Raw genomic sequence first — 25,683 nt, 5'->3', positions numbered from 1 at the left:
ACACAAGTTCTCTCAGAATATGGAACAGATGCTAGGGGGAAGTGGTGGGAGCTCTATTGGTTGAGACATTTAAAACTAGACTAGAATATTGACTGTAGGGAACAATCCTACAGGGAAATGGTCTGGATGGTCGAATAGGTCTTCTCAATCTATGGCTTCTATGATTCTTTGAGCAATCCTTTTACATAAAAGTAAAGCTTAGCTACCAAGGCGATAGAATGACCTTAGCTAGATAGATTAGGTGGGAATATTTCAAGTAATAGGAGTGATGGCCAAAACCCCATATATTTTGCAAATCTGCAGCCACAGAATTTGTTACAGAACCCACCTCTTCCCACAGAATTATGCTCCAGTATTTAAGGTTTCATTTGAAAGAAAGGACTTGATAGCCATCGCATTGTGAAGGAACCCTTCAACATCTGAATGGAATGTATTCTTCTTTAGGTGATTTTAACTCTGTTGAAATGGCAGTTCCAAACTGCCTCAAGTTGCTTTCCTGGGTGCTGGAAAGACCAGCTGCCCCTTACAGAGCTGCCAAACCTCCAGCGTTCTCCCCCTTTTTGTAGCTTCTACAGTGAACTTTGGTGTTGTCAGTACAAAATTCTGCAGAATACTGGATCCTGAAACATGCAGAGCCAGTGTAAAACAAATTGCATTTAATACCCGATGCAATGGCATAGGGAACCCTGTTTTGGGAATGTCTATTACCCATTTTCACCGTTCATTCAATACAAACATCAGTGAATTTAAATGTACCTAAAGCCACAGCTCAATTTCCTGCCTGCTACACTCAAGCGCTACAGAAACCATGGAGCCCTGCTCCAGAATTTAGGTCAGCCTCATCTCAGAGTGCACGGGGGCTTGGTCATGGCTGATGGAACCCTTGGGAAATTGCAGAGAAATGGCATGTGCTAGCCGTGCTAATGAACCACCATGGGGGCCCTGGTACGAGGGTACATCAGAGCTGCTTTTGGTACTTTATCCTGATTGTTATCATTTGGAAAACCTTTGAGAGGGAAGTGACTGGGCAGGATCTCGTTAGGCCTGGACATGCCTGGGAAATGGGGCGTTGCAGTGGCCTAGGAATTATCCAACTTAATGACAGCCTCCATGCTAGGTATAACTATCCTGGTAAAAATTCACCCCCCTAGCTAAAGCAGGTCCGCTTTGGTGTGCAGACAGGTCCCTATAGATGCTTAGGACAAGGAAGGTAAGCAGAAGGGGACGGAAATTAGGGACAAGGTGGGAAGCCAAGATGGAACATGGGGGAAGGGTGAAGAGTGGTGACTGAGGCCAGAACTTGCAGAGGGCGTTGGAAGACCGAAAGGGAATTCCACGGGGGGAGGTTGGGACAGGACAGGGCTCCCTTCCCCACCCCCGCTGATCTTCCCATACCCCTCACAAGCTCTTCAGCTCCTGGTGAGCCACAGCTGGTTCGTTGGGTGGCTGTCCCACGCGAAGGCTCAGTGCAGTAGCACCAAGGCTCTTTGTGCAGTCAGGAGAGGCAGGCCGGACCCTGGCACGCACAGAGGCCTGCGTTCTACAAGAGGAGAAGAGCGCTCACGATTACTCCCCACCCAACACAGCCTGCTGCGCACTGGGGACCATCGGTGAGCTATGATTTTAACTTACACTCCTGCACCACTCACTGCCTCCTGCCCCCCACTCCCACCTGCCTGGGCCCAGGCTGGAGTCCCAGGGAGTGGAGAAGTTGGCTGAAAGAACATGAGATTTAAAACATCACAAATCTTGGGGTTCAGTTTCTTTGCATTCTGGGTTTTGAGCCTTCAGGGGTCACATTTGCCAGATTTTCTCTGCAACCCTGAGACCTAGAAACATACTTTTTCAAAAAAGAAAGCTGAGAGACTGATATAATCACCTGACTCCAGGAGCTGGGACTTGAATTAAAACACCAGATACCATGAGGTTCATGGCAAAGTGGTGAGAGCTTGCAAGCCTGCCCCAGAGACTAACAGCTGCTGTCTGTGCCTGTCACTCAGGAAGCACCCTATTTATATTCCCTGAGACAAAAAGATTGGCTGTCTGAAACACAGATTGCAAGAGAAAATTGCTTAGCCACCAGCATGAGAAATGGCTTCCCGTAATGGGAAGTGTCTCTCTAAAGCTAGGTGCTTCTTCAGGCAGCATTCCAGTGCTGTCAAGGTCAAAGCCGACCCTCTCTCATCCTGATCACCATCAGCTCCTCTCCAGCCTCTCTGACACCATCACGCCCCTCTCCGGTCCAGGCAAAACAGACCAGCTCCCTTGCAGATTGCTCTGCTCTTGCCGGCCCCTCCTTCCTGCAGTGTGGATGCTACATCAGGTTCAAGCTTCTGACCTTCCCCTTTCAAGTCCCTCACTGCTCTTTCCCTCCCGACTATCTGCTCTGGCTTCACCGCTCTGCCTAGCTGCTTCCATCATGTGCCGGCGTCTCACCTAGCCATCCATGCGCCCCCTTATGCGTGGGACGCCCTCCCTGAGCCATTCTGTCAGGCGGCTCTCCTCTGGCCCTTCTCATGAAGGAGAAAGTAGTTAAGGACATTGAAGTCAATGGTAAATGGGACAAAATACAACATGGTTTTACAAAAGGTAGATCGTGCCAAACCAACCTGATCTCCTTCTTTGGGAAAGTAACAGATTTTTTAGCCAAAGGAAACGCAGTGGCTCTAATTTACCTAGATTTCAGTAAGGCGTTTGATACCGTGCCACATGGGGAATTATTAGTTAAATTGGACAAGACGGGGATCAATAGGAAAATTGAAAGGTGGATAAGGAATTGGTTAAAGGGGAGACTACAACGGGTCCTACTGAAAGGTGAACTGTCAGGCTAGAGGGAGGTTACCAGTGGAGTTCCTCAAGGATCGGTTTTGGGACCAATCTTATTTAATCTTTTTATTACTGACCTCGGCACAAAAAGTGGGAGTGTGCTAATAAAGTCTGCGGATGAGACAAAGCTGGGAGGTATTGCCAATTTAGAGAAGGGCCGGGATATCCTACAGGAGGATCTGGATGACCTTGTAAACTGGAGTAATAGTAATAGGATGAAATTTAATAGTGAGAAGTGTAAGGTTATGCATTTAGGGATTAATAACAAGAATTTTAGTTATAAGCTGGGGACGCATCAATTAGAAGTAACAGAGGAGGAGAAGGACCTTGGAGTATTGGTTGATCATAGGATGACTATGAGCCGCCAATCTGATATGGCTGTGAAAAAAGCTAATGCGGTCTTGGGATGCATCAGGAGAGGTATTTCCAGTAGGGATAAGGAGGTTTTAGTGCTGTTATACAAGGCACTGGTGAGACCTCACCTGGAATACTGTGTGCAGTTCTGGTCTCCCATGTTTAAGAAGGATGAATTCAATCTGGAACAGGTACAGAGAAGGGCTACTAGGATGATCCGAGGAATGGAAAACTTGTCTTATGAAAGGAGACTCAAGGAGCTTGGCTTGTTTAGCCTAACTAAAAGAAGGTTGAGGGGAGATATGATTGCTCTCTATAAATATATCAGAGGGATAAATACTGGAGAGGGAGAGGAATTATTGAAGCTCAGTACCAATGTGGACACAAGAACAAATGGATATAAACTGGCCACCGGGAAGTTTAGAGTTGAAATTAGACAAAGGCTTCTAACCATCAGAGGAGTGAAGTTTTGGAATAGCCTTCCAAGGGAAGCAGTGGGGGCAAAAGATCTATCTGGCTTTAAGATTAAACTCGATAAGTTTATGGAGGAGATGGTATGATGGGATAACATGATTTTGGTAATTAATTGATCTTTAAATATTCATGGTAAATAGGCCTAATGGCCTGTGATGGGATGTTAGATGGGGTGGGATCTGAGTTACCCAGGAAAGAATTTTCTGTAGTATCTGGCTGGTGAATCTTGCCCATATGCTCAGGGTTTAGCTGATCGTGATATTTGGGGTCGGGAAGGAATTTTCCTCCAGGGCAGATTGGAAGAGGCCCTGGAGGTTTTTCGCCTTCCTCTGTACCATGGGGCACAGGTCGCTTGCTGGAGGATTCTCTGCTCCTTGAAGTCTTTAAACCCCGATTTGAGGACTTCAATAGCTCAGACATAGGTGAGGTTTTTTGCAGGAGTGGGTGTGTGAGATTCTGTGGCCTGCGTTGTGCAGGAGGTAGGATTAGATGATCATAATGGTCCCTTCTGACCTCAATTATCTATTAATCTATGAATCGCTCCGTGGGGCCCAGATGGAATCAGCCCCTAATGATGCCTGGGGGGGCAGAGGCAGATGGGGAGAGTTAATGCTAATTCATAGATCTGAAGGTCAGAAGGGCTCTTGTGATCCTTTAGTCTGACCTCAGGACATGATAATGTTTATGTGCAGATATAAATAGTCCAGATATTGGACTGTCACCTCTTCCCACACTCCTCAGGCATGGCTTGTCTCCCTTAGCCGAGAGCTCTTCAGAGCCTCGTTGTATTAGTGCTGTGTCAGGGAAATGGTTTGCTCAGCACCTACCCCTGTGGGGCTCAGCCAGATCCCTGCCCCAGAGCACTGCTGCAATAGAAACATGGGATAGGGATGTGCTGTTTAGCCCAGTCCTACAGGCCTTCCACATCCGGAGACGCAGGAGACTGACATGAAAGAGCAAAGGACAGACGATTAGCATGAGAGGGAGACTCAGGAAAGCTGGGTGCCTCGATGTCCTAGCTGTAAAATCAGGACAATAACAGCCCATTTCTTCTACCCTTTGCTGTCTTGACTCTTTAAACTGTAAACTGCCTGGGGCAGGGGCTGGCTCTCCCTAGCTATGCAGGCCTAGAATTCTGTAGGAACCTCTGAGCTATTTCAAAGATTTATGAACCACGAATATTTCTCTTCTCTGTGCTGTGCAATAAAACAAATATGTCATGCGTAGCTGGCAAAGCAGTCAATCAGTGACAAGGCAATAAATGCTGCTGAGGTTCTGTGAATGATTATAATTTAAAAATAGAGAAACAAAGAAAAGCAGAGCATGAAGAATACACGGTAGATGTTTTCTGAGAAATGAAACTGTGTTGTGTACAAGACTGAAGTCAACTTTCAACTTCTGCTTTCCTTCACGTGCCTGTGAATTCTCTTTCCTGAGTTTCAGGCTCTCTTCTGGCGTGGAGGTGATTTCTTTATGGACCTTTGGGTTTTATTTTTTAGTGGTTTAAAGTCAGCTGAGATAGTCATGTACCATTTGTTTCATGGAACCCCCCCAAATCATTTATTCACATCTGCTATTATCTAGTGCATCTCACTGTTGGCTCAAGAGTGTCTGGCAAAACTGTCTGCCTCCCCATAGGAGCTACATAAGTGATGTAAAAATTTGTCTTAGGACTACAATGAGTCAGCTGTAGACAGCCGTCTGAGCATGAGAGCAGTTGCTGGTGGGAGCACAGTGTTAGACGATGTCCTCCGTGTTCCTGGATGTATGACCCCTGGCGGGGCACCGGGGATAGGTATGGAACCTGCAACAACTGGCTCTAGAAGCCTAAGCCTCTGCTGCCTGAACTAAAGGCCCAGCACGGGTAGCCTCGGCCATATCTCTCTGTGGCCCAGCCCCCATTAGCGGGGGACAGAGCGCAGCACTGAGTGGGTGTGAGGAGCTGGACAGCCCCCCAGGCATTCAGAAAGAGGGAGTCCAGTCTCAAAATCATTAGGTTACCTTAGAATTCATGTTAAAAAAAAAAGAGCGTTTCTGTTTATTCACCCTCTGGCTTTTAAGCCTTTAGGGGTCTCATTTCTGAGCTTTCCTCCGCAGCCACGAGGGGCAGAAATGTCCCTTATATTTCAAATGAAAGTTGAGATCCTTACCTACTCCCCTGACTCCAGGAGCTGGGGCTTTAAGGAGCACACCAAAGATTTTGAGACTCATGATGAAGTCGTAGGAACTGGCAACACTCTGCTACATTTCCCTTGCAAACCAAGCCCCCTCTTGCTTTGTGCTGCATGCAGTGGGGGTTTCCTACTGCAGATTGTGCACGCTCTCTGCCCTGAGTTTCTGTTCCCCACATGATCTCTTGTTCTTTCCTCCTTGTTGTTTCCAGCTCCTCATGTGGGGGAGCAATTTCCTGCTTATTGCACGTTGGCGGGAGTCAAGCGAGGGATTAGGCTGTCGCTGAGTTTCTATGGGTGCAGTGGAGGGACATGGAGCTGAGCTGAGCAGGGGGCCTGAGCTGGAGGGGGTAGTGCATTCACAGGCTCCCCCTTTGCTGCCTTAGTGCTCCACCACAGCCTGGCTCCCTCCCCCCGCCCCCAGCCTGCTCCCTCCCCCTCTCCCCCACATCTCAAACTGACACCAAGTATAGCTAGAGGTCGGGTGCAATGCTGTCTGCGGTCAGGGCTGTTGGGGATGAGGCACTGGGTTGGGGGGCATGGAAGAAGCAGAGTTTTACTGGTGGATCCATTGGGCTAGCGTGTGGGGAGTCATATGATTGTATAGGGCAAGGGCCTGAGCAGGTCTGATGGAAGCAGGGGCATGAACGTCCCTCCCACACAAGCCTCTTTCACTCAGTCCCCCTCCACCACATACATTCCATTCACCCACGCAAGCCCTCTCTCAACTCCGACTCCCACGCACCCTTTGGAGCCATTTGGTGCCCACACATTAGCTGGATGTTTCTGCTAAAATGATCAGCAGCACGGTTGTGTCACCTCACTTGCCATCTGTAGGTTCCAGAGTTGACGGCCAGGCTGAAATGAATGAGGGCACTTCCCACCTTGCTGCACTGCAAACCTGTGTGGACAGCACGGCAGCAGGCACAGTGAAAGCTTTGGTCCTAGAGCAACCAAGGCAGCGTGGCCTAGTGGATAGCAAACCAGATTAGGACTCAGGAGACCTGCATTCTAGTTCTGGCTCTGACCTGCTGGTTGAACTTGGGCAATATACTTGCGCCTCTCTGTGCCTCAGTTTCCCCAGCTATAAATGGCGATAATGATCCTGACTTCCTTTGTCAAACACTTTGAGATCTATGGCTGAGGAGAGCTACATGTTATTATATTTGATGGCGAGGATCTTGGTCCAATGCTCATTGCGCTGTAGCTAGATAGACACAGTTGTGACTAACAGGGTCAATTAAAAGAAAGCATGTTAGTAAGCTGAAGAAATAGCCCCTGCTGTAGGTCTGGGCCAAGAACTCAGCTCGGAAGAGTGGGGAGAGTAGTGGGAGCTTGGCAGTGGAGAAAGGTCATTGCGTGGAGAAAGGAGAAAATGTCTAGCTACAAGTTGAAGCAGGGTTTGGAACCTAACTGAGGATTGTCGGGAGCGTTAGCTGTCTTCAAACAGACTTCACAGCTCTCTCATTTCGGGGTTGTTTGACATGCCTGGCAAATTTCATCAGTGAATAATTCTTCAGCCTGTGGATCCTTCATGAACAAGCCTTTGGGAGTGTTTGGGGCAGATCCTCAGCTGCTGTCAATTGCCATTGCTCCATTTTTAGTTCACTGGAATGCTGATGGAAAGCAAACATCTTGCAAATGCTCATAGGAATTTGTGCTGGGATGCGGTTTTATGCCAGAAATGTTTGCCAGGCCAACTTGACATCTTCCATTTCCCCACTCACCCAGTCAGGAAGTAGAAACAACACCATGTGATTCAGGTGACCAATTACAGACTGGGAATAACTAAAAGCGAACCGTCAAGGATATATTCACTGCTACAACTCCTCCTGGCCACAATGAACAATGCATGTGCTTAACTTGATTTGGTGCCAGAGGAACTACTCTTGTAGGCAAAGTTTTAGCATGCGCTCCAGGCTTCACAGGATTGGGCCAAAATAAGTACATGGTGAACAATCTGAAGACTGGAATTTATTCAAGCAAGGAAGAATTAATAAAAGTCTGAGTTGGCAGATAAGACACGGGCAAAAAAAAAGCAACATTTGGCAAATAAAATCAACTAGAGTCTAATATTGAAATGGTGAATCAAGATGAACTTAGAGAGTTTGTACTTCCAAAACATCATAATTACTAAGGTCAGAGTCTTAGACCTGTCTCGTTTTGTTGCATTCTTTGAGATCTACAAACCCGCATATTTAAAGATAACCACCAGGCTATTTTAAGTTAGGAAGCTTGAAATCAGGTATGTCCTTATTGACAGGGTCAAATATTTTCCATTGTCATGGAAAAGCACTCCCTAAGTGATCAGCCATTTTGTATTGCCCATAGAACATAAACGTTGAAAAAAAATGACACAAAGGGAAATAAATGCCTGTTTTCGCCTCGTCACAATTCAAAAACAGGCATATGGATTTTGCTCACACTTTTCAGAAACATTCAACTTAAGATAACGATCAGTGATAGTAGTATATGAATTAGTATTTAGGAATAGCAAAAATTATGGATGCTATTTAGTTTTCCTGGACAACCGCACCCCTTTCTCTACCATATGTGCAATGCAATGGGAATGACATATGGCACTGGATAGGCTTTGATATTTCTCTGTTTTACACATCTGTCTATTGACGTTACTACAAAATTCTTCATTAAAAATTCTAGTGAATTGTAAGAAGTTTTTTTAAAACTCTGTTTTTATGATGGAAGTTCTTGGTTATGACTCCTTTGTTAAAGTTGCGTTCTGAAATGTGCTTAAAATGGGGCATCAAGTCCAGTTTTTCTTTACATCTAACTGGCCTTCTAGTCTGAAACAGTGTTGATTTTTATGCTCTCCGAATAGTCTATACAATATTTGTTTGATACCGCTTCATAAAAATTTAACAGGAAGTGTTCAAAATTGGGCAGTGTCTGAAATTTGTCCATGGCAGTCTGACATTTTTTGGTCAACTGGTATCTTCAAAAAAAAAAAAAAGCATTTTGTATTTACCCAATGGTAGAGAGAGGAATCTTGAGGAGATCTGGTGCAACAGGTTTTTCTGTGTTTATAAATTAGAATTTAGGGTAAGTTTCAGCCATTATTTGTCATAACTGAAAGACTGTGCTCCAGTTGGCAGCTAATGGATAAAACTTGTTGCCTGATAAAATTTCTGTTGTACACATACAATTTTAGAAATCGAAATCAATCAATATTTAGTTGTGCTCTCAGACCTTACCAACAGAGGGCAGGAAATCTTTGGAGCATTCATTCGGCAGCATGTAAATACACCTTTGTAGAGACCACATGTCCATAATAGATTCCAGATTTTTTTTTAAAAACCCCTATATTTTAAAGGGATCAAGGTTAAGTGTGAGGTCCCCCACTTCTAAGAGCACGGAAATGCAAGTTATGGGACATCTCTTTACCATGTCCTAATACCCACACAGCATATTTCCACTGCCACTGACTGACTCTGCACTTCCACAAGGAACTTTCTTCTGTCTGACAAGGAAACATCCCATACACCACACGCTGACCTCCCCCACACTATGATACGCAACCTCCGCTATATCGGGGTTGGCATACGTGCACAGGTTAAGTGTGCAGTGTAGCAGATGTTTGTCAGGGAAGCATGAGGTTAATTTTAAGGTGTTTCATTCCTTTCTGAGGACACTGATTACTGCTGATCTTATAAATTCATTTCAGCCCATGACGGCCAAACTCAAAGAGTGAACGCTCCACCTGTTTATCGTATGATGTTTGGGGGAGGGGGAATTTTTCAAAATCTGGTGGCTAAAGTATTTCTGAACATGGTGAACGTCTCAGGCATTCACTCCCAGAAGATACTGTAGCTCCGTCAAACTGTAGATCAGTACATGAATGCAAGGTATATGAATACTGTGCAGTACTCCAACCTGGTGGTTCAAGGTGCTGAGCCTTTCAGAAAGCTGCAGACGAGAACAACTGGAGATAAACTGGGTTCTTTGTCTCAGCGGAACGATGACTGTTAGTTGCTTCCCACGGGCTTTGTGACAGTTCTCACATCTCATGCATTTACTGTCGGAAAAAATGTTGATGAAACTATTAGTGTTAGAGGAAAGATGTGAAAAAAATGGAAGGCAGTGGTGTCATTTCTTTCCTGTTAGTACTTCTAAGCGCTGCATAGCTGCCTGTCTAAGGTCTTTTACCCAGTAATTAACATACCACGGAGATCCGACTCCTCTCTCTGCCATGTGTTGATCTAGCTACAGAAATTGACTGGGAGCTTATGATAAGGTTTCCTCAGTGACTTGACTTTGCTGCACCATGGGAAAGTACACAAGGAAGATAAATGCTGGAAGTTAAAACTACATTAGCTATTCAAATAGGTTACAGGTTCTCCCCTGTGCCAGAACCTTAATATCACATATGGATTGCTTCTGAAGGCTGTCAGAGATGGCACCACAGCAAAGTAAGCATCATCATTCTGGGAAATAGAAGGAGAGGGAAGCCCTTAGAGCTGGGGCAATCCAGAGTGCCTTTCCTACTCCTGAATCAGGCGTAGTGCCGGGATGATGGGGCGTTTTCAGCACCTTGTTTCGATTAACTAGTGTTCAGCAAGCAGGCTAAACCCAGTAGATTTATACCGCCCAGGAGGTCACCCTGAAAAAATAATTCTCGGGCCCAAATGGCTTAACATTTAACATGTTTTAAAGGACCATATGGAACGAGTTACTGTCCAGAGTAAAACAAACACTTGTCGCTTACATCCAGTGTTATTGTTAGAAATATTCCATTGTGTGCATTTCTCAGCAGTGTAAAATGTCTGGCCAAATCATGGGATAATGCCAAGGATCACCAACATCCTGTGGTCTGCATCTATTACTATTAATTTGTATGAATTGGCAATCTCATCACACTAACAGCAAATCCAGCTGTTGATTGCTGACTTGAGCTTGGAAGTACAAGGTCTTCACTTTTAGTTTTGCTTGATGCCGAAGAGGTAACATCAGGAATTCCTAATGACATTCTTGCCAAACCATGACACAAACAGCAAGCTTAGAAGTAGCCTCCGGAGGAAGATATGTCACTGTCTGTTTGTTTAGTTGTTCAGAGGGAAGTGTACATCTCTTGGTATGGCTGGAAGATCAGAACGTGGTTATCCTGTCCCAGAGAGATGGTGGCCAACATTGTCAAACCTGGGGGTTGGGTGGCAGGTTCCTGTAACTATATTTAGGCACCTAAATTAAAGCCACCTGTTTTCCAAATGCTCTGGGGCAGCCAGTGGCTCCTGGTGACTTAGTTTGGGGTTGTGTGAAAATCGGGCCCCTTTGATTTAGGAGCCTAAATATGGAATGTAGAACCTAATATTAGGCCCCCAGGCCTGGGCACTTTGGCCCACGTGTGTTTTAGAGGGGAAGTTACAACATCCCGAGTGCCTTTGCTCCTAGGAGCTGAAGATTGGGCTTTCAGCCTCATTCTGCTGCAGAGAGGCACTGCTGACCCGGGGAGGACAGATACAAGGAAGGCAAAGTCTCTCTGTTGGCTCCTGTCCCCGTATCTGCAGCAGCACGACGGTGCTTTGAGCTCAGTGGCACCACCTGTGTGTGGACAGCAGCTGCTCCTCTTGACCCTGCTGGTGGCCTGTGCACCGGCGCAGCATGGGAGGCCCAGGGACCTGCAGCATCTTCCACCCATGTGTCCCACCACATGGCTCTTGGCAGGGCACAGGGCACCCTAAGGGGGGGAAATGTGGAGCTGGGAGGGAGCAGTGGAGACAGGGAGACCAAAGGAGAAGGGGAGGTGCCAGCACCAGAGTGGCAGGGTGGGCGTGTTCCTAGCACTTTCAAAGCTCTGAGAGTGGCATGGGGCAGGGAGCCAGTGCCGAGAACCGGGGGTGGGACAGAGGCAGGGCTACCAGCCTGTACGAAGGGAATGCTGCAGGTCGCTCGCAGAGGAGAAATCCCTCAGCACTCATTAACCTGCGGCACTCATTGCCACAAGAGATCGTTGAGAGTCTAGGTAGATCAAATCCAGCAAGAGGCATAGAGAGAATTGCCAGAGCCATCATTGGTAGATACAGAAGCAAGGCTATAAACCCAAACTACCAGGGGTCAGGGAGGAGGTTCCTTATAACTAGCCCTGGCCCTAGAAAGACTAAGATAAAGGGTAGAAAGACCCCTAGAGTAGCTGTGTCATCTCCCTGCTCAAGCAGAACCTGCATAAGGTGAGCGACTTTGTTCCCTATCGTGTTATAAGCCCCAAGCGTTAGAGTTTCCACCCAATTCCTTTGGGAGATTTCTCTACAGCCTATTTGCATCCTGGTAGCATCTAGGAACCTGTGTCAGGGATCAAGGCCCCATTCTGGTGGGTGCTATCCAGACAAATAACAAAGTGACCCCTACCCCCGAGATCTCACAGTCAAGGTGTTAGGCAGGACAGGTGGCAGAACCGACCATTTACCCACCAGTGCCAGATGGGACTGAGCTGTAAGTGTCGGGCAGAGGAGGGCTTCGGGGGGGGGTGTGTGTGTGTGGGGGTGTTAAGGAGGATAAAGTGGTGGGTTTACAAACTTTAACCGTGAAATTCCTGGTCACCAGAAGATATTTGTTCTCTTCTTCCTTTCATCCAGCTGTTTCGGTCAGTAGTTATAGCTCCATGTCCCCCCCAACAGCCCCCCCGTTCCTCCTTGGGGTTCATGCCCTACAGGCATTGGCAGCCTCCTGCGCACGGCCCACCCACTCCCTTACGCCTCACTTAGTCGACACCAAAGTCATTATTAACCCTTTGAATCCTTCCTCACAAATCAGACCCCCCCCAGCCCCCAGTTGACTTCGATGCTCTTCCCTAAGCGCCCTCCCATCACCCTGGTAACGCAAAGTGAGGGATTCAGCAGAATACGCCAGAGCTTCCCACCTCTGACATCCACAATTTGGGGCAAAGACGAAAGATCTTCAATGGGGTAACCTGGAATGTGCAGAAGGAAAGAGCGAAGTGTGGGGGGGGAGCAGGAGTGGGAAGAAAAGACCTCAGTAGGGAATAGAGGGGGAAACAGACTGGAAGAGGCAGCCGATGGGGGAGGGAATCCAGGGCCCATGGAGTTCAGGGGCCAGTATGAGAGTCTGGTGAAACAGAGAAAGGAGAAGGACTCCAAGGGCCAGAGGGGAACAACCCTGGAGCCAGCAACTCAGGGAGGGAGATAGGGTGGTGGGAGGGGGTAGGCATCAGGGCGAGAGAGGTGGGGGAGAGATGTGGAGAGGGAGGGGAGAAGGAGGGGAGATGGGAGGGGAGAAAGCCAAGGGAAGAGGGTAGAATAGGAAAGGGGACCAAGGAAAAAACAGAAATTAGGGCGAGGAGAAATGCAGCTGGGTGGGAAACAGAGAGCAGGAGAGAAGAGAATGATGGGGAAGAAAAGGAAGGGAAAGGCAAACAAACGCAGACGTGCACTCACACAGATATGCAGTGACACACACACATGTATTAACACACAGAGACATGAACACACACACGTATTCACACACACACACACACAGACGTACATGTGGACACACACAGAGATGCACACATGCAGAGACGCACACACGCAGACGTAACCCATACGTGCATGCACACACACTGACACGTGCACAGTCACACAGACACACACTCACACACATACATGTACACGCACATACACACAAAGCTTCAGGGTTTGGAATGTGGCTGTTGCTGACTCTAGCCTGTGGTTTAGGGGGGGCCTCCCGGAGCAATTCATTATTTTGTGTCGTATTTAATGATTGCCAATCTTTTTGCCATCTTGTTTGGGTAGGTGGGGTGCCAGTGATTTCTTCCTCTGGGGCATCACCAGCCTGGCCGCCAGGCCTGACACTTGGCATTGACATGATGGGGCCTTGCTTTGCATTCCCGATCCCAGCCTCCTGCGCCCAGGCTGGACGTGCTGTGACTGTTAATGTGTCAGCTCCGTCTAACAGAGAGGTAGGAAAAGCTTCTCTTCTTTCCCCAGTGACCCCTCTAGCTGCTGAGGAGCAGACTGACATCCCCTGTCAGGAGCACTGTCTGGTGCTATTGCAGGAGAAGGATGCTAGCTGGGATGCACGGCCTGGGGCCGGGATGCAGGTAAGATTGCAAGGGGATGGTTCCACGTGCGGAGGTCTCTGAGGGTAATTCAACAGGCCCCAGTGGGGAGGGATGAGAAACTGGAAGCAATTTAGCTGGCACCATTCCTGCCCCTACAGAACACTGTTATTTCCCCACTTTTGTGTCTCCTTCCAAGAGCCCACTTTTGCTTTTGCTTATCTGAGAAGAAAGGAAAACAAGCCAAATAAACATTCCAATGACAGTAAGGACAACTTTGTAGAAGAGCAGGAAGCGGTGGAGGATGATGCCACTGGTGAGTGATTTGCTAACTCCAGGAGAAAGCCTGATTTCTGTGGAGCACAGACAACCAGATGCACATCATGCGGAAGAAATCTCTGCTGTTTCCGAGAAAAGCATGAGCTGCGAAAGCAAAGACGCCTGAACAGCACGAGCAATCTGAAAGCACCATAGCGACTGGAGAGAGAGAGAGGCCCTACGGCACCATCTCTGAGTCGGCCTGCCAACGTGAGATTGTTCTCTGCAGCATATTCTCAAGGACTCCAAAATAATCCAAGTGAAGAAGGTCCCACCACCTCCCCTGGGAGACCATTCCAGTCTAAACGGCCTCATTCTTAGGAAAATGTTCCTCATCTAGCTAAATTTCCTCCCTCTGCTTCTAGTTATACTCCTGACTCCCAGTTCTACTTAGAAGCCGAGGCCCCACTGTACAAACTTATAACAAAGAATTTACACTCTAAGTAGATTCCTCTCTCTTCTTGGTATTTGTCCCCTTTTACTCCTTAAAGACAATATTAGTCACCCATAAGCCTTGTGACACACATTTTACTTTTTGAAAATCTTTCTGTACCAGGCATCCTCTCTGTGCCCTTCATCATTTGTGTTGCCCTGAAATTACCTACTTAACACCTGGTCGTGCCCTGGAAATTCAAATTCTTGAGGCTGAAACAAACTTTATTTAATTAAAACTGAAATTTTTTAAAAAGCGTGAGTGACAGTTAATGCTGAATTTGGGGTACAAGGATTCTACCCTTCCCCTTCCCTCAACCCCAACCACAGGGCTCTGCACTGATGGACAGAATTTTGGGGCTACACTTCCCTTCTGAGGTTGTTGATGCAGGATATTACTCAGCTAGCAGGGTCACTCTTCAGCAACGCAAAACTGGCCCTGGGCCCACAGGAGAAAGGACGGTCCAATGGTCAGCCCCTTAGCCCAGGACTGGGAGATGTGAGCGCAATTCGGTGCTCTGCCACAGACTGGCCATGTGACCTTGGGCAAGTCACTTATTCCCTTTATGGCTCAGTTCTCCCGCTGTATTATGGGGAGATAGCACCGGCCTACTTCCCAGGGGTGTTGTGAGGATAAGTGCATTATAGGTTGTGAGGCACTCAGATTCTACAGCGACAGGGGCCTGACAAAGAGCATCGTTCGAAGGGCTGAGCACTCTAAAGTCCAGGATTGTGGATGGGCCAAATCTAGACTCCTGAATGGCAGCCCAGGGAACTGCCCCTGGGCCAAGCCATGTGAGGCTGTTCCAGCTACTCTATCACACAGAGCTCCCTGATTCTTTTATAAAAACCTTTGCTCTTTAACCTGTATCAACATGCAGCATTGAGGTGCTTCCACATACAGGTCAGATCACTCCTCAGTGCATTAGAGTAGGAATTCATGGCCAGGCTCTCTGCAGAATTTAGAAAGTGACTAGTGATTTATACTAGCTGAGAATCATAGAACTGTAGGGCCCTCAAAAGCTCATCAACTCCAGACCCCGTGCAGACGCAGGACCAAGTAAACCTAGACCCTCCCTGGCAGGCATTTGTCCAACCGGTTCTTAAATACCTGCAGTGAGGAGGATTCCACGGCCTCCCTTGAAGCCTGTTCCTGTCCCAGAGCTTAACGACGCTGAGAGTTAGAAACGTTTTCCGAATATCCAACCTGAACCTCCCTTGGTGCAGGTCTGGCCTTCTGCGGTAGTAATTTATACTATAGCACAATACATGTTTCACCTTGATCAATCGGTCTGTCAGTCCTCACAGAGAGATCACCGATCATTCATGTTGTTCTAGCCAGTCCTTCAGCCACCCGCTGGCCAGGGGCACCGGACACCCGATCAGCATAGCGCACCGCAGCCTAGAACCCCTGAGCAATCCACCAACCGCCATCTCCCACGTAGCTGGGATTACAGGCAAGTGCCACCACTCCCAGCGGTACACTCAGTTAATGTGGAAAAACTTAAATATATGCTCTAAAGCGTGAAAAGTCTGCTCTGTTTTATGTGATCCAAACTACAGGAGGGGACTACACAGATGATGGGACAATTTCTCTAAAACAAATAAACATCAGGTACTTTACTTTTATTTAAAGAAAGTCCACCATGACAGCCACACATGCTTAGCACACATTGGGAATACACTTGGCACTAAACTGAACAGACGGCAAACAGCTCATACTGTCATCTGTGCATTGCATCTCTTTGGAATGCCAAGTGCCTCATTTACATATAGATGTTACACATTGCAAATCTGAGCTCTCCTACTTTGTTATTCTTTTGGGAAAACTGGCTGTGTTTAATTAAATAGTTCCAACCCCCTCCTCTCATCTCCCCAGCTTTTAGGACTGTTGCACTTTAGCTAAAGTTAAGACAACTCACTATAGTTAGTTGAAAAGGGCTGCCTAGCTCATCTGTGCAGGACACAGCACTTTCTTGGAGGCTGTGGAACCAACTTCCCCAAGAACTAAGCACCATCACTAACCTCACCCCCTTCTGTTCCACGTGCCAGGAGCATTTCTTTACCTCTGTCTCTAACATAAACACAGAGCAGCATGGCCATTAAATAAAATCCCCTAACCTTCCACCGCACACCCTTCTTCTTGGGGAAAGGAAAAATGCACCACATGTGATGGGTGTTAGTCATATTGCTTACTGCATGTTTGGAAGGTGCTCAGATAATGCGGTGAAGGGGGCAATATAAGAACCTACATAGAGCAGGAAAACCTGGAAGGAGTATGTACAAAGATCTCAGCTGAGGAATGGATTTGTTCATAGATATGTATCTGAATCTGTGCAAACTAGTCTCTGGATTTTGAAAGGAAAAAGAGAACATTTTCAAACTCTTCATCCAGGATTTAGGCTATACATATTGTATTCCTCTAAAGGGGAAGGGGAAGAATTGGGATTGCTTTAAACCAACCTCAGTTTGTCAAATTCTCTTGCAATGGTTTCCCACTGTTGTGCGTTTGTTTAAAGGATGCAGTTGCCAAGGCTGCCATGATGTCATCATGCTCAGGCTAGTTCTGTGGCCTGTGTTGTGCAGGAGGTCAGATTAGAGGATCACAATGGTCCCTTCTGCCCCTGGAAGCTATGAATCATGTCTCCCCCCTTCCACAAGAGACTGTGCAGTTTGCATGAGCAAAGGGACCAGCTCCGTATGGCTAATGTAAGCACATCTTCCCACATGTATAAACAACGGGTGAGATTTTAATAAAGAAAAGGAGTACTTGTGGCACCTTAGAGACTAACAAATTTATTTATTTATTTATTTTTATGAAGTTGCTAGATTTCCGCTCCATACAGCTAAATTCAGTGCCTTGCATAATGACAGGTTCAGAGTAGCAGCCGTGTTAGTCTGTATTCGCAAAAAGAAAAGTGCCACAAGTACTCCTTTTCTTTTTGCAAATACAGACTAACACGGCTGCTACTCTGAAACCTGAGATTTTCATAGGAGGCTCAGTGATTTAGGTGCACAAGTCCCATTGAGAGCACTACTAACTCACATAGGCATGTTGGAAAATCCCACCGGCCCCAGCCGAGTTGAGGCATTCCAGCCATGCTGGTCAAGATTTTCAAGAGAGACAAATGATACTTGGTGCTCCACTTACGTGGGGCCTAACTGTCAGAGTGCTGAACCCTCACCTGTGAAAATCAGACCCGCCCCTGCCAATGCTGATGGGGTTAAGGTGGCTGGATGGGCCAATTAACCACATAGGCTGCACCTGGAGGGGAGCCAGGGCTCAATAATTAAGGGTGAAGCTCACCTGGGCAGGCACAGGTGGGGCTTCTATAAAGCTAAGGAGCTGAGAACAGTGGGGGGAAGTAGTTTGCAGTTGCCTCCTGAGAGGAGGGAGGAGTGCTGGAGGTTCCTGGGTCTGGAAGGAGCCCTGGGGAGTGGAGGAAGCTTGGACATGCTGGCAGATGGAAGGAGGGAGTAGGACAGAGCACAGGCCAGTAGTAACCAGGTCTGGGAGTAAGTAGAGCCCATTTGTGGAGCACAGGGTACCTGGGCTGGAACCCGGAGAAGAGGGCAGGCCTGGGTGCCACTGCCGGGGATATGGCACAGTTTGGATGTAGGGCTGTGTGGACTGGTGGAGGGACAGCTTGTCCTGAGAGACATTGATAGAGAGCCAAGCCACAGAGTGAGCAGTTGAGTCACAAAGAAGATGAGGACCCTGGAGGGTGAGACTGAGACAACAGGCTGGGCAATCCGCAAGGGGTGTCTGACCAGCAATGACCTAATCTCTGGCTGAGGCACGCGCCAATGGTGAGTACTGAACCCTGCTACCCTTTAAGGAGTCTCAGCCAAACCCTGCAGCACCCAAAGTCACAGTCAGATCCTGGCCACTAGGCATTAGCTGACTTCTTTGTTGCTGTTTCTATTATGTTAAGGTCTGGCACTGCCAGCAGAGCTCTTGGCCGCTTTCTGCCAGTGCTGTGCAAACACACTAGGAGGAGACAGTCCCTGCTCCAGAGAGCTGACAAACTCAACAGGCAGACAGGAGGGTGGTGGGAAAGAGACCAAGGGGGCAAGTGATTTGCCCAAGGTCACTCAGCAGGTCAGTGTCAGAGCCAAGTTCTCCTGACTCCAGCCTGGTGTTCTAGTCACTAAGCTGTACTGCCCTTGTGGTGCACTTAACTAGCACTTACTGGCACAGGCAGCCTTCCCAAGCCACCCTCAAGAGCACCACTGGTGTCTGTGAAACTGTTTGTGTGCAATTTCATGTCCTCCTGCTATGGACCCACTGAAAGGCTGTGCAGTGAAAGCATGCTAAACTCTGGCTGAAGCTGGGCAAAGCTGCTGCTGTTCAAACCCATTTGTGGGTTTTTCCACCTATCTTGATTTCTGTGGTTCTCCCCTGGAGCAGGATTTGAACCCACTGTAGCAAAGGTGAGCTCAGAATTAAGCTGGGGATTGTAACTGCACTCTCTGCCCCGGGGCTTTTGAGCCTGCCCAGGGCTTACAAGGGACTGACAAAGGCTTACAGAGGCTTCTTTGCCTTCTGTGTAATGTGTCCTGCAGGCATGAGGTTCATTACAACACCATGGTGCAGCCCAACACTCAACTGCAAACACGGTGTGACTATCCATCTAGCTCAGACAGAAGTCATGGGCTTGCTACAAGAACCAGTGGCCTGCGCTATGCGGGTAGTGGGACTCGGTGCTCACAGCAGCCCTTTCTGGCCCAGAAATCTATGGAAGAGAATAGTTTTGCTCAGCGTTTCAACAAAAAAATTCTCAGGATCACAAATTATTTTGTGTAAATCTCCGCTGATTCAATTTCACTTTTCAGAGCCAATGCAAGTGGAGTCTGGCATGAGTTTGGGTTACCAGCTAGACGTTCAAGACCATTAGTCTCATAATTTAGCAGGATCACAGATGCATCTTCATTTTCACCTGTGTCTATCTGTGTCTTTATCTATAGTGATAAAAAAACTTCACTGTGGAACAGTTAAGATTGCTACTAGACACAAAACAAGGAGATGAAAAATTAAGCCACCGAATAGTACCTATGTAGTGCTTCTTTCCCAAGCACACCCCTTTCCAAACAATTTCCTCCCAGTGCTTAGTTGTGGATCTTTAATGGAGTGCTTTGTTGTGTTGCGATGGGGCAGTTTGCTAAAGGGAGCAATAGAAGAGCCCTATCCCTAGAGGACCAGGGAAAGCTGCAGCCACTGAGGGAAAGGATTTTATCCATCAGCAGCTGCACGTAAAACCTTCTGTTAAAGAATAAAATCTGGCAGAAAAGTGTAGGCACTGACTGAAATTGTTTTAAGTGTACAATGGAGAATAAACATCCAATTTCGGTGAGTAACAGCTAAAAATGATCCTCAATCCAAATATACTTTTTTTTTAAATTACCCATTGCTTTAAATTTCCTCAAGATTAATCTCTCCACCAACTCTTCTGTAGATGGTTTTTAAAAAACATCAGTGAACAAAAAAGTGTGGGACTGCCAGGGTCACATTTCATCCACAGCCCAATTTCAAACACTTCCTATTAAACATGTGAAAAGAAACAAACCAAAAAAAGCACAGAACATTCAGAAGGAATGAAAACCTAGACTATGGGAAATTTCACATTGAAAGGTCAGTGAGATGTAGTGAAACAGGAATGTATGCCCCATATTAAGCCCTTTTCAGAACACAATCTTAACTATGGTGTCACAAACAAATGTATCCATTGTTATATATAAAAATATAGTACAAGGTAGGGTGATTAAATAAATTCAAGGAAAAACAATAGTTCTGTTTGTGAACAAAACTATTCAAGGCATTAGGGTGCAATGATCAATATTTCCCCTTATCTCTTAGCGCAACCTTGGGAATATGTTTTCAGTAATGTTCATGTTGGTTTTCAGTTCCTGCCATATCATTTTACTTAAGACGACTTATTGTTTTTCCAATCTATTAGCCTCCTGAAAAATGAAAACACTTCTTTACTTATTTGTAGCAGGAGTCTGAATACTTCATTATAAACACCTAAACTGACCCAGAAACCCTGTTTTGTAGCCTTGTGACAATAACATGATTTAATCATAGGATGCAAAATAAACAAGATTTTAGACTAAGGATGCAAAACCCTTTATACATCCAATTTAATCAAATGCTTTCTCTCTATAGAACACATTAATTTATGACAAAGGTGCATATCTGCTTTTTGGCAATGCACAGGCTAGTCTACTAATGTAATTTAATGTTAAATAGATATTGGTTTGAAGGAAAACTCTTTCTACAGAGCTTTATGCTCCTGAAATATTCACTACAAGAGAGGCTGACACCGCAATAGATCCAGCTGGATTTCTTTTTTTTTGCGGGGGGGGGGGTTGACTTTCATGGTTAAAGCCATACGAAAATCTTTGCACAGGATGTAATCAACCTCATATTTACAGAGAAACATTGAGAGATTGCCTTCAAGTGCCAAGAAATACAAGTCGTTTACAAATCAGCTCTTCCTAATGTCCACTCAGTTCAACCCACATCATTAAATGAGATGCATTTCTCAAAATGAAAGTAGGACATTCAAAAGCACAGGGGAAAAAATACACACTATTTTTATATATTTGATTCATAGATACAGAAAAGAGGCAGACACTCAGAAATAGCAGCACGCTCTCAAGGCCCTGACATGCTGAAGGTTTAACATCATCTGCTGTTTGGGCTTTATGAATTGACTGATCAGTGATAAAATGCTAATTTTGCAACATTTTTCTTTCGGTCAGTCAAAGTTTCTGTTTCTCTAGCTGTAATCCTGTTCAATTCTGTGCCTCTCCCTCAGAGATCCCAACCCAAATCTCTTTTCAGACACCCCATAGCTCCAGCTGCACAGCTTTCCTTAGGAGATCCGGGAAACCCAATGTCTAAGTTATATATTCAGAGAAAACACTTGCATTGCTTTTCACTTACCGCTGTCAAGTCTCAGTAGCTGTGTGTAAGGACCTCGTACGATAGCTTCTCTAAATTTGCCCGAAAGAAAGGAGCTTGTCCTTTAAGTGTCTCTAAACATGGTTTGCATAGCTGGATCTCAGCTTATCTGTGCTTTTCTGCTTTTGCTTCCATACATGGATCTGTTCCCAACAGTAACTCCAAGCTGTCGAAAAGAAGCTATCTGGCAGCTTTCGGCTTCATCCAACACAAATCATGATGATAAAAAAAAAATCCTTTCTGCCTGGTATTTTTACACCCCCGACCCCCTGCCACAACGTCTTTTTCAAATTAACTTGAAGATTACATATTTCCTTTTCAGTGCATGCTGAACAAATCATTGCAGGCTAGTATATGCAACCATAAAAAAAATTGATGCTTAGGTTTATATTGTATTTAAAATGGCTTCAATCTCCTGCAAATCTTGACTGTTTGCCCACAACTTCTCAAAATATTTGCACAGTAATTGTTAGGATGGGGTAAATACAAATTACAAAGACAGACAGTTTTATTTTTTAATTTAAGGGTTCACATCCCTTTATTTCCAAGAATACTTTTCACTTTCCTTATAGGTCAGGGGTTTGTATGTTTGTGCCTTGGAAGGATTTCAAGCTAATACATATCCTGTCTGTTGCAGCAGAATGTTAAGAGTCTCATCTCTGAGGAGAGACAGAGAATGCACAGGAGAAATGTGACAGGCAGCTCCCAGATTAGTAACAGTAGCAGCCGTTAGTGTTCCACTTGATACTGCAGGAGTGCCACACTGGGACGTATAAATGCCTCAAACCTTGAAGAATGGAAACCACCGTTTGGGACAGCCCCAGTGCATTTGTCTATAAATAAAGGAGGGAGGGAATCCTCCTCTTTGGCCACCCCCTTGTCAGCTCACACTGGGAGGGGTTGACCCAGCCCTATGTCAATACGATGGTCTAGCTGCAGAGTTCAACATCCAGTGCCGGGAAGGGAGAAATCTAAGGTAGAGCATATCACCTTAGTTCTACCCCTTTGCTGCTGTGCATTCCCTGTAGCATTCAGAAGTGAATGCTAAGTAAAGCACCGGGTGCAATGCCAAGACTGGATTGGCTGTGTAAAGATTTGGTTATATCTCTACCATGCTGTCCGGATCGCTACCTATATTAGGGCACAATCCTGCAAGGTGCTGAGCACTCTGGCCTGAACCAGCAAAGCACTTAAACACATGCTTTATTTTAAACGTGTGTAGTCCTACAGAGGTCAAGGGGACAAAGTTAAGCAGGTATTTAAGTGCTTTGCTGGTTCAGGCCAGAGTTCTTCGCTCCGTGCAGGACTGAAGTTTGCTTTGCTTCTAGGGCCGTACATGACCCCATCACTTATGTATCTTAGCACCTCAGTCTTGAACATATTTATCATCGCAGCACTGCAAGGTTGGATCAGTTGCTTCAGTACTTTGGCCCACCCCCCACACATACTGGGGACCAATCGACCATCAGCCCTCCACGTTGTCCATTAAAGGGGAGGAGTATACTGGGACATAGAATCATAGAATAACAGAGTTGGAAGGAACTTCTGGAGGCTATCTAGTCCAACCCCCTGCCCAGAGCAGGACCAATCCCAACTAAATCATCCCAGCCAGGGCTTTGTCAAGCCTGACCTTAAACTTCTAAGGAAGGGGATTCCACCACCTCCCTAGGTAACGCATTCCAGTGTTTCACCACCCTCCTAGTGAAAAAGTTTTTCCTAATATCCAACCTAAATCTCCCCCACTGCAACTTGAGACCATTACCCCTTGTCCTGTCATCTGCTATCACTGAGAATAGTCTAGATCCATCCTCTTTGGATCCACCTTTCAGGTAAAACGCAGAGCTGCACGTGCGCCCTGCAATGGTAGGTAGGTTTTAGCACCACTGGCCTAAGCTAAGGGATCCATTCAGGCAGAAGGAGCAGAGGGGAGAAGGATAGAGACGTTCATGTGTGAAGCTGGCCCTGGTGCTGTAGGCAGAGCGGGAGGGAACAGCGGTGACGTGAGAAGAGACGAGCAGGTGAAATGAGGGTACTTATTTAGATGCCTAAAGATGAATTTAGGTGTCCAACTTTAGGTCCCTTGTATTGAAAATGCAGCTGCAGGCCTGGTCTCTTTGATTAGCTGGGAGGGAGAAGAAATTATTTTTTTACTCAAGCTTTTTCACACTCTTGGTTCTTTGTTTTTGTTCTGAACACCTGTTGAACTGAAAAACTTGGCCCCCCACACCCCTAAATGGCCCCCTCAAGGATTGAACTCACAACCCTGGGTGTAGCAGGCCAATACTCAAACCACTGACTATCCCTCCCCTGTTTTTGCTAGACAGTCCATAGAGATGTACTTGAACTAGCGTCATAACAGCTGAGTGTAAAGGAAGAAAGCAAGATGTGGCAGTTAGATGTGGGGAAAACCTGCCTGATTGTGCTTTCTGAGAATTAGTATGTAATTGTGCCCTTAGAAATTGCAGTGTAAAGCATCCATGCACAAGGGGCAGAGTTAGGGTTAAGCAGCCAACCTTAGTACTGGCATTTCCAAACTTCTGAGTGCTGTTAACATTTTTGTAACTTGGGTTTTAGTACAGAATGTGTGAAAACATTGTCATGTTTTCCATGGATCACTCTTCCATTTGTCACATCCCAGAAATTTGCTGGGAGAGGTAAAGTTGGAGTCAAAGCTTACAGGTCATAAGGTATCAGGAGTTTTTGCAGGCAAATGAAAAAGACAATGTGTCACTCAAGGAGGATTTAATAAAAAAAAAAAACAGCAAATAACAGCAATACATGAAAGGGAAAAGGAAAATGGCATTTACCTGTCTTCTTTCTTCAAGTTTCTGTTACTTCCTAAACTTAGTGACAGAGCACAGGTCAAAACCCCTGATGCTCCAACCTGTGACTGCATGAATGAAGACGCAGCTTGGCTTCAGTGTTTCTTCAAGAAGAAGGTGGCAGACCTAGGGCATGAAGCCTGGCCTACAATTAGTGACTTAGTGCTAACATTGGCAGATCATCAGCAGTGACTGTTATAATACATGGTCCAGTTGTACGACCCTTTGCTGTCCTGCGTCCTCTGCTATGAATTCATTGAATGAGTCTGCTCACCTTGAGTCACTGTGGCAGACTCAGAACCAGAATAATGATCATTAATAAGGAGGAGAACTAACTGAAGACAATAGTTAAGGCCAGGGCTTAAATTCAGCCAGAGCTGTGTGGAGCCAAGCTCCAGTAAATATTTTCAAACCCCATGGAGTTGTTATAGCGTGGGGGGCGGCTCTGGGAAATACTCTACTTGGCCTGAGCCAGGGCATAATGTGGTTTCCCCAAGGGCACTTAGTAAGAGGATGTTTACTTCTATCCCTGTTCATGGGTTAACCACATTCTCACTGACTGACCTCAATAGCAGTGTTACTGGCCTAAAATGTTAGGGATCAGATCCTCAGCAGGTGTAAACTGAAGAGGCTGCATTGAAATCAACAGAATGACCCCACTTTACACCAGTTCAGGATCTGGCCCTATATCTTGTTAGCAACGTTTTATCTATATCTTTTGTCCTTCTCTCCCTTCCCCACTCCCTCTGACTCTCGCTGGGACAGCTGAGCTGGCAGGAGAGGGAGGCATGACAGACATCAGTACAACAGAACACAGCAACACTCTCTCTGCCAGTCTAAACACTGCCCTTTCGGTGCTCGCTGTCCAAACACAGGCAGCTGCTGCAGGGTGCCGCAGGTTGCATGAGGGCTGCTGGCGCCAAGAACAAGCATGCTGCTCGTCCTGCCACTGGCTTTGTCTCTCTCAAGTCCTGAGACCAACTTGGCTATAACAACACTGCAAACCAGCTTCACCAAGTCAGGCCCCTATTTCAACCAGCTACGAACTAGGGCTTCCCTGGCCGTGGCCCAGTTCCCAGGCGTGTCTCTCTCTGAACAGGAACAATGTGATTCTTGCAGCTCTGAGGTAACAGGCAGCTGTAACGCACCAACTCCATCCAGGCTGACATCACCACCTCATTTTGCATTTTCCCTGCAAAAGGCAGGAGGCTAGGAATAGGCCCGATTCCTAGCTGGAGCTTCCCTCAGCAGAGATGGGCCCTTTTCCCCCAGCAGAGGAGCAGGCCTGCA

The 25,683-nt window shown here is 46.5% G+C and overlaps 1 protein-coding gene across 11 annotated transcripts in view; it reads right to left on the bottom strand.

The window, feature by feature from the left end:
- SLC8A1 (solute carrier family 8 member A1) overlaps window positions 1-21,694 on the bottom strand; it is a 334,656-nt gene extending 312,962 nt beyond the window's left edge. For 10 of the 11 annotated variants that reach the window (XM_074949877.1, XM_074949881.1, XM_074949874.1 and 7 more), the window contains exon 1: window positions 21,554-21,694. The gene's annotated coding sequence lies outside the window, so the exon portion shown is untranslated. Of the gene's footprint in view, window positions 1-9,716; window positions 9,859-21,553 lie in introns of all 11 variants that reach the window. The other variant, XM_074949875.1, reaches the window with a different exon arrangement.
- Between the last annotated feature and the right edge of the window lie 3,989 nt (window positions 21,695-25,683).

Source organism: Natator depressus, chromosome 3, assembly GCF_965152275.1.
Source record: "Natator depressus isolate rNatDep1 chromosome 3, rNatDep2.hap1, whole genome shotgun sequence".
In the NCBI taxonomy this organism is placed as follows: Eukaryota; Metazoa; Chordata; order Testudines; family Cheloniidae; genus Natator; species Natator depressus.
Note: the sequence above shows the minus strand (reverse complement) of the source record. Positions and strands in the feature narration are given on the sequence as shown.